Source organism: Branchiostoma lanceolatum, chromosome 5 (genome assembly GCF_035083965.1).
Source record: "Branchiostoma lanceolatum isolate klBraLanc5 chromosome 5, klBraLanc5.hap2, whole genome shotgun sequence".
Classification (NCBI taxonomy): Eukaryota; Metazoa; Chordata; class Leptocardii; order Amphioxiformes; family Branchiostomatidae; genus Branchiostoma; species Branchiostoma lanceolatum.
The window spans coordinates 6167106-6176541 of record NC_089726.1 but is presented as its reverse complement, the minus strand read 5'-3'; the positions used below and the strand labels follow the sequence as shown (position 1 = coordinate 6176541).

Genomic DNA, 9436 nt, shown 5'->3' with positions numbered 1-9436 from the left:
TCTACTATATACACGGCTAGCGCGCTGTCAAATGGTAGCGGGCCGCTGAGCTGACGACAGGCCTAGCGTTTCGGATTGTTTTCTGCATATTTGCATCCATTTACAGAAGGTAAGTTTACATTTTCTCAATGTTGTTTGTTAGATGATCGTTATAGACGAGTGTCCCGGTGCAGTATAGCTTCCGAGCGGCTTCCGACATTGCGGAAAAATGTGGTGCAGTGTCGCGCGCTGTGCCTGTGGGCCGCTTCAAGTTTCCATGATGGTGGAAGAAGAGGGTGTGTGTGTGTGGTGTCGATTTCTGTCTCTCTGCGTCTCCGAAAATTTATCTCCGATAGATGGAGCTATCGGTTCAGACACACAAGCATCAGTTCGCCTGTTAGCTACCACCCACACACAATTCGGTTGTGTATTCCAGGAAAAACGCCGGGCTGTCATCTTTTTTTTCCAGGAGCTAACGGGTCCGACCTTTTGTAAGGCAAATGTCGTCGGACAGACGACAAATTTGTGTCCCTAGGACAAAATTCCCAGGGGCAAATGACTGTGTGATAAGGGTTTTACCTTTGTAGTACCGAAAACATTGTGTACATTCGTTGTGTAGCCAGTTTAGATCGCTTTTAGGTAATTTTGACGTGATGGTTTTCCAGTAAAATTCAAATGAAAATGTGGGCGGGCGTGTGTAGTAGAGGAATGATGCACGGTGCGGTACAGATACTGTAGGGAGGTGGGGCCCCATGTAAAATTGAACACAACAGCTGCACTGGCAAACAACTGGGCTAAACGGCGTGTTTCTCCTCTGCATAGACGCTGCCATTGTCATATCATGCATGGGGCTATTGTAGTAGCCTCCTTCTTTGACCCTAACATTTTTATCACCAAAAGGGAAGAAGAGGAATATTGTAGAAAGTAGCATGTGCAGACACGCTATGCCCGCAGTTGGTAATGTATTATGCATTTTTGTGTGCATAAAGGCAGGAGGGATGTTACAGTTTTTTGTGAGATATTTGATTGCAGTCTTGGATGCAGTTGCCATGGTAACAGTGTCATCACACGACTCTCTTACATGCACTTTCCTTATAGTCTCTTCTCTGCTGTCATAGTAATGATTTATTTTGCTCCAGAGCTATTTTTAGTGGGGCGCAGGGGTTTGGCCATTGTCAAGGGACCGGGAAATAGATTTCGCATGACGTACGGCACATGTGTGCCTGCGCAATATTCACGTTCAAAACCCCATTAGTGGCTGTTGAACCAATATCAAGACGCCGATCAATATCACATATATAATTGTTGTGTCTGGTACTTAGCTGTAGTGATGTGCTGCGTCATTCATATGACTGTTTTTGCATACTTTAACGATATACTTTTATGGCACTTTGCGTATTTTATGACACTTACATGTATGCGTCATTTGGCTGATGTTTTGACATATAAAATTTGACATATTTGCTTGTTACAGGTTAACAATATTAGAATTTTGTGCTTAAATATCATATTTAACAATGCACCACCAGTAAGACCAGTAGGTAATCTCTTATTGGATTTAGCTAGCTGTAATTAGCATAAATCTCCACTGATACTTATCAGTCTTGTCTCTTTGCCGATGTCCCCTCTAAATGTAAGATCTGGGCATGCAGAGAAAATGCATGTCCAGCAGTGGACAGTTCTTCTTATTGGATTATTTGCAAGAACGCAGATTATATCATACAGGTATGCACCACCGGAAACAAGTTTTCGCTATGCGCTGCGGCACACAAATTGAATTACCAGTCCAGTCTATGGAGGATGTTTTTCTTGGATTTCTTCCAGCTCTGTTTTAGAGATTCCTCCCATTGAGGTTCAGAGTAGTAGGACAGCAGTCAGGGAGGGATAAAAAATTGGCAGTGAGTAACCATGTTACCAGTTAAGTCCTCAGGGCCTGAGTCTTTGCTATGGTGCCAACTGCCAATAAAGCTTGTGGTGTGTCATGCCTTCCGCATTGCACCTATTTCACAGGAATTTATCGAAGTTGGGCATCAGTCAAATTTATTTTTTTCTGCCTTACTTGTAGTAAGTTATACCTTGAACTTTGAACTTTTGATGATTTGTACCAAGGTGAAATACTGATTTAAACTGATTCTCAAAGAAGGAGACTTATTACTTTGGCCAAATTTCTACTGATAATGCCAGTAATACTGGGTCTTCAACTTTGCACTATAACTTTACATCAAGAGGGTTTATCTAAAAGTTGGATGTTATTCAAATGAGTGTTTTCCGCCACACTTGCTACTGTAGCTTTGACAAGAGAAAACCAAATCTCCAAATCTCACTGATGCGTCTTCAAGTCACAGAACTTCTCAGAAGGACCGGTTTGTTTTAAACAGTTTGTTTTCACAATCTGCTCAGGCCAATCTTTGCTATGATACCGGCACTTTGTGGTTTACCGTGTACTGTGTAGTACATAATGCTTCAGAAGGATTTAGCTAAGTTGGGTTTTAGCAGGATAGGTTTTATCCCTCTTGTTTGTACCCTTTGTACAGAAACTATCCGAGCATTAATAAAAAATTTACATGTTGAAGACACAAATGAACAGTTCCTTTTGAACAGATTGTTTGTCCATCCTGGTAGCCGAATTTCTACCATGATACCAATTCTCTGCTTTGTGCGCGTTTGTAACTGTGTGTCTCTTCAATTTATTTATTTACCGGTTCGGCTGTGCGGAGACATACAGTTAAGTCCGCCCAACTACATGTAGCCAATGGCTATTAAATACTTTACAGTGCTAGCCCTGGGCTCAACTGGTGGCAGTCTCACAGTTGAGCTCCAGGTTCCAATTAGTTGCTAACTGGGAGACCCCTGGTTCAATCCTGGGAAGGGCATCTCGGTTGGGGCTGCACCTGTCTTTCAGAAGGGATGTACAATGGGGTCCCGTGCTCTAGGAGGTGGGAGGTCATGTCAAAGGAGAAGGGCTAGAAACCCCTCCCTTTAGAAATATACCCTGGTACTGAAACAGCAAGGTAACTTGCTGCCCTATATGCACTTCAAGGGTCTGAACGAAACAAACAAACAAAGCCCTGGGGACAGTGATAATATACAAAATACAACAAAACATCTTTTTAGCTTCATCATGCTCAAGATATCATGGGATACACCTTGTACCAACTGGCTAGCTCAGTATCAGTAGTATTATTCCACCCCATTCTTGTGCCTCATGGCAAACAAATAAGCGCAGAAATCTTGGAAATGCATCTTGCATTCACAGACTGTCGGTTTGTTTTGAACTGTTTGCAGGAGGTGTTTACCAGTCGAGCCTGTGTTGATTAAACAGCCGGTAAATATTTTGGCAACCGTTTTTGCCACCCATGTACGAGACGGAAAGCATGGATTCACATGAGTGTTCCTTTTGAGCCCCTACATGGTGGGTAAACTGTGCTAGCATGCCCGCAGGCATGGTGGTTCATTCGCTGCTTGGGTCAGTGCAGATGTTTTTACATCCAAGGGGTTACTGTCCTTACTGGGGCTTTCTTTAGTGTTTACGGTTACTGTGGCGGAATTGGGACATTTTGTTACAGTGCTCTTGTAACAGAAATTGTAACAGTTTGTTACAGTGTAAAAACAGTGTAATCTTTGCATCAAGGTTTCCATCTTAAGTAGACCTTTGTCCAAAGTCATTTGGCTGTCCCCAGGACCCGTACCTGTCCTCCATCCCTGAATGGAAATTGGCTTGTTGGAACAGACAAACATTTTGTCTCATCTGTCCAAAATATCTGAAGTTCATGACATGAAAATGTTTAAATGTTGGAAACTGCCCTGGTGTAAAGTCATTTTCTACCAGCCAAACTCAAAAGTTAGACTTAGAGTAGATACTAAACACTAGACAAGTTAGCCAGCCAAAGAAGGTCAAGTTTGTTACTCTTCAAGTACTGTAGTTGTTAATTTGAGCGTTTCTGATTGGCTTTCTCAGTTTCTGATGGCCATGGTGGAAAATTGACATCTTTCCACCCAACATCTGCTTGGAGATTAACAGTTAATCATTAGTTTGTTCATCAATCTTTTCTTTCATCCTAACAGCTCTGGCCATATATTTTCACCCTATTTGGGAAAGTTCTGCTGTTATTCCAGCCACAAAAGGAGTGCAGTGGAAACACACTGTAGTCTTAGAGTTAGACAGGCATTTGGTGTTTGGAATGTAAATACAACCCCAGAATCCCTTTTTGCTTACACAGCCTGTTGACCATGTGGCTCTGCATTGATTGACATTGACGTACACTGCACATCTGTTTAAATCTAGCCAAAGACGTGGTACTGATGTATACATGTATGTGGGAGGATTCTTTACTATGCCAAAATAAGTATTTAGCTTGGGTTGTCTTGAAATGTAGATGCATACTTGAAAGGGCTAACCCCTTTTTTGACATTCTGTGCCCTGCTTGTATTCTTGGGCATTCCAAACTTCACTTTGTGGGTGACATCCCTGGAGACTCCATATTTGATGAAGGAGTACAAAAATGTAGACCACTTTTCTACATAGACATTCTGTAACAGTGGGGTTCAAGCGCCTCCAACTGACCAGTCTAACTGGTCCGGACCTTTTAGCCTAGTGATTAGCGTGTTGGATTCCCAAGCCGTGGGGATCGGGATCGGCACGGGTTCGAATCCCGGGAGCGGCGTACTTGCCCCTTTGGGTTTTTACAATTTTACAACATACTTTTGTTTTTTCAACAGGTTCATTGCAACATAATCCCTCATTTTTCAGAAGCTTGCAAAAAAAAATTATTTCTGCCTAAATGTAAGGCAACACTAGATTCCCTAATTTGCATAGATGGAATAATACTCTTCATTCTTAGGCCTACCGCTATGTTTTTTTTCAATCAAGCCTCAAGGTGAGGAGGTGCATAGTTATTTTTCCAACGGGTGATTCCCCATTGAAGTAACTTTGGGAATGCTAGAATGTACATTGTACATTCTCTCGTTTGCCAGTGATGGAATGACACCCTTCATTCTTAGCTACTGTTAGATTGTTTTTTCAGCCTCTGTGGTTGAAAAGCTAATCATTTTTCCATTGGGTGATTTGTACAGCCTTGAGTGATCCATTCTCTGTTGTGTAGATGGTGTACAGATTAACAGGGGATGGCATGTTTAGAAAACTGGAAACACATGCAGGTCCGATTGGTTTGTGTGAGGTAACAGACTGTTGCAGACATCAACATCCTCTAGATCTTTAACAGGCCGAAACAATGCCTTTGCTTGGTTCACTGACAATTTCTGAAAGAAAAAACACCCCATGTCAAGCAAAAGTTAGCCTGATTTGCTTACTTACTTGCTTATGTAGAGACTTTCCAGTCACGAGTCGAGACGGCGGTCCTTCATCGTCTGGAGAAAACTATCCACTATTAAAGCCTGATTTAATCACGCTTTATAATATTGGCTGGCCCAACATCTTATTGCCCAATATTTCACAGCCCCAGACAGGGAAGATTGCGTTACACAAACTAAGCGAAAACCATGGCGGACACTCAATTTTCCCATAAGCGCGAAATAAAAACCATGCAAAGTTAAATGCATTTACAGTACTTATGAGGTAAGGTATCCTAATAGTACTTGGTATACATCCCTGTAGTTCATTTCTAACATCCAGTACTAGAATGTAAATTCTGACAACAGTTTTCCATGTGCATTTGCTTACACCAATTGAAATTCTCACTGTTCATTTGCACATTCCCAGACACCAGTAATGACATGTTGTGATGTCCAAGTGCTGCATGTGATTACAGAAATGTGCTGAGGTTGTTATTCTTGTCAGTCAGCGTGTCGTTATGGCGGGCAGTTACAACTTGGATGAGACCAATTACAATCGTCATAGACATTTTTCTTGACTAGTCCCTATCACCTATCTAGCTCTATCTCTTGATAATCTCCAAGTAGATGTTTAGGGGCCAAATTGTTACGTTTTCTTTGTTGCCCAACTGCCTCCCAGGGAAAACATAACGTAACATCTGATTGGAGATTAATCACTTGATACGTTTATCGTGTGAACTTTGCCAATTGTTTTAACTGTGATAGTGCATGTAGTTTATTTGTATGATACTGTAACAGAGAATGTAAAGTTTATATAATATACAATGTACAGTTGAAGTTAAGAATAAGAGTTGTGCTTTGTTCATTTCACACATTTATTATGTACAGTATATCCCGAAGAATGATTGGAATTCGGAGTGTTGTTTTGAAATTTCCCTATGATACTTCATGTAGTTTATTTGGGTACAGACAGAAAAAAGTGTATGTAAATAAACTCAAACTTCAATGTAAAGTTTATGATATCTATTGTAGTTTACATTTGCGGTTTGTGCATTAACTTTGACATTCTCATTATGTAGAGTCATTGAAGTGTTGTTTTCTCTATGATGGTTCATGTAGTTTGTTTGGGTACCGATAAAGAAAAGTGTATGTAAATGAACTCAAACTTCAATGTAAAGTTTATGAAACGGTACCTATCCTAGTGAGTTTACAGTTGCGGTTAGCACATTTAACACTCTTATTATTTACAGTCTGTCCTAAAGAGCCATTGAAGTATACAGAGAAAAGTGGAGCTAAATAGACTCAAACTCAATGTAAAGTTTATGATATCTATTCTAGTTTACAGTTGCGGTTTGTGCATTTGACACTCTAGATATTTACCTCTGTCCTAAAGAGCCATTGAAATGCGGTTGTTTTTTGTAATGTAAGTGTATTGACTAATTGAGTGGATGTTTATACAGGGAAGCTTGGGTACACATGGGGTGCCTGTGGGCCTTTGTGTCCCTTATCTCAGCAATGCTGATTACTTCTCACCCTAAACAAATCATGGACCCCAGTGTAAAACCAGAGGAAATGTAAACTAATCCTGGGATACCCCTCTGTGGAGGTTGAACGCCTCTCAAGTGGTACTGCCCTTGCTTTTAGGTTGCTGAATGCTATGAAATGAACTGGATCGAATTGTCTATATGATAAGCAAGCTGATATCAAATAGGCTAACCTAATGCCAATGCATTGAAATTATTTTAATACCACTGTAAATGATTTTAAATGATTTGTGTAATGTGTGATGTGAAAACAAAGTGCTATATGTACAGAGGGCACAATTCAGCCTTTGGCTGCAATGCCTTTTTTGTGAATTAACCATTTTGATTGATTGATTGATTGATTGATTTAATATAGTAAATCTGAAAATTTTTGCAGTGTTTTATTTTCAGGGTTTTCGCAGTGACCTCATGCGACAAATTCATGACACTGGAGACATGTTTTTTTTCTGACTACTGTTCTACAGAATTGTTTTAACTGCAAATCTAAGACAAAGCAAAAACCCCTTCCACTCCTATATGAATAAATGAATTTACAGTATGGTGCAGTAGCTCTTTCTGTAACTGTTAGACTTGTAGCTATTCAACTGTTCAACAAGTATATCTCCTAAGTACCAAAGACCAAAACGACAATGCTAGACAGCTTCCTCGACTCAATTCTTACCGGTCCGAGGCAAGATTCCAACCGGTCCGAGGCATGATTCCAACCAGTCCGAGGCATTTCCAACCGGTCCGCGATACATTTCCTTACGTGCTGCGGTAGAATTCAAACCACTCCACGCCCGTGAGAATTTCCTGCCCTACGCGCTGCCCTGCGCTGCGCTCCTCGACAGAATTTCCTGCCCTACGCGCTGCCCTGCGCTGTGCTCCTCGACAGAATTTCCTGCCCTACGCGCTGCCCTGCGCTGCGTTCCTCGACAGAATTTCCTGCCCTATGCGCTGCCCCGCGCTGCGCTCCTCGACAGAATTTCCTGCCCTACGCGCTGCCCTGCGCTGCGTTCCTCGACAGAATTTCCTGCCCTACGCGCTGCCCTGCGCTGCGTTCCTCGACAGAATTTCCTTTCGCGCTACGGCAGAATTCTAACCGTACCACGGCACAGCCCCCTGTCCCCCACGCTCATACAGTGGACGATCCCAGATGGGTCAAGGGTCACTCGTGTTGTGAATGTGAACAGCCAGTCAGGTCGTGTCGATGTTGAAAACTTTTTCAGTGCTTCGTTCTGACTATCACCATCTCTAAAAACACGTGTGTGCAAACTAAAAGGAAGCCCTGATTGTCAATATCAACTAGACCGTCTTAATGTACAAAGCACTAAATGACCTATCACCACCACACATGTCCCAACTTTTCACAACTTCTGCCCATACCCATACACACAACACCCGTTTCAGCACACAGGGGGGCTTCAACTACCAAAAGCACGCCTACAGTACAAGAAGAGATCGTTCTCTTTCTCTGGCGCGGTCCTATGGAACTCACTGCCACTTCAAGTAAGAGATGCAACATCTATCGGTGCTTTCAAAACTATATATACAAGAGAACTCAACTAGTGTTTAAATGTCGGTTATCTCTTATGTAAATATATTTTTGGTTCACTCATTTATTAATATGATTTCACATTATGTCAACATTGATATGCAAATTCAACCTGATTTCATTTCATTTTATTCCATTATATTTTGTCACTTAGTATATGATGTTAATTTATATATTTGGTAATATTATGTTTTGTTTTATATGTTATCTAAGTTACTTTGGTTTCAAATCAATTTTACTTCACATTATGTATTGTTACTTGTTATTTTATGTAAACAACTTTGTTTGGGGATTTCCCCCCCAGGGCTCATTGAAAAACGCCAGCTGGCGATATGACTCCCCTGGTAAAATAAAAATAAACAAACAAACAAACAAACTCTACCAGTCTCCATGGGTCGCTGGGAAAATAGTAGAAATTGGCCAAATAGAGTCAAATGTTTGAAGGGAGTCGGCTACGGAGATAAGGTCAAATTGGCAACCCAGGCACTTTCACCACAAAACAATGTTGTGTAATATGCACATTTAAATATTGGCCATAAAATTCATTGACAGAAACATACGGTCGATAATACAAAAGATATTCTTTTCACGGGAAAATCCTGTTATAGCCTCAGCCATGAATAAAATCGAATGTTATGGAAATGCTATCATGTCCAAACGGGATTATAGGACCAATCTGTTACCAGTAGTCTGTGTTGTCCATGTATGAACTTTCATCAAATAACTCGATCATGCGATATGCTGAAAGGACGTGGCCAACTTGAACTTTCGCCACCGTAGGATTGTCCTGCGAGACAGGTCCGTTTATTTCAGGTTTCAGGTTTCAGGGCAGGAAATTCTGTCGAGGAAATCAGCGCAGGGCAGCGCGTAGGGCAGGAAATTCTGTCGAGGAGCGCAGCGCAGGGCAGCGCGTAGGGCAGGAAATTCTGTCGAGGAGCGCAGCGCAGGGCAGCGCGTAGGGCAGGATATTCTCACGGGCGTGGAGTGGTTGGAATTCTACCGCAGCACGTGAGGAAATGTATCGCGGACCGGTTGGAAATGCCTCGGACTGGTTGGAATCATGCCTCGGACCGGTTGGAATCTTGCC

General features: G+C 41.8%; 1 protein-coding gene across 10 annotated transcripts in view; it reads left to right on the top strand.

Annotated features, from left to right (window-relative positions):
• The window catches only part of LOC136434634 (neuronal cell adhesion molecule-like), a 94904-nt gene continuing 85468 nt past the window's right edge, over positions 1-9436 (top strand). For 9 of the 10 annotated variants that reach the window (XM_066427560.1, XM_066427558.1, XM_066427556.1 and 6 more), the window contains exon 1: positions 1-109. The gene's annotated coding sequence lies outside the window, so the exon portion shown is untranslated. The remainder of the gene's footprint in view (positions 110-9436) is intronic. The other variant, XM_066427552.1, reaches the window with a different exon arrangement.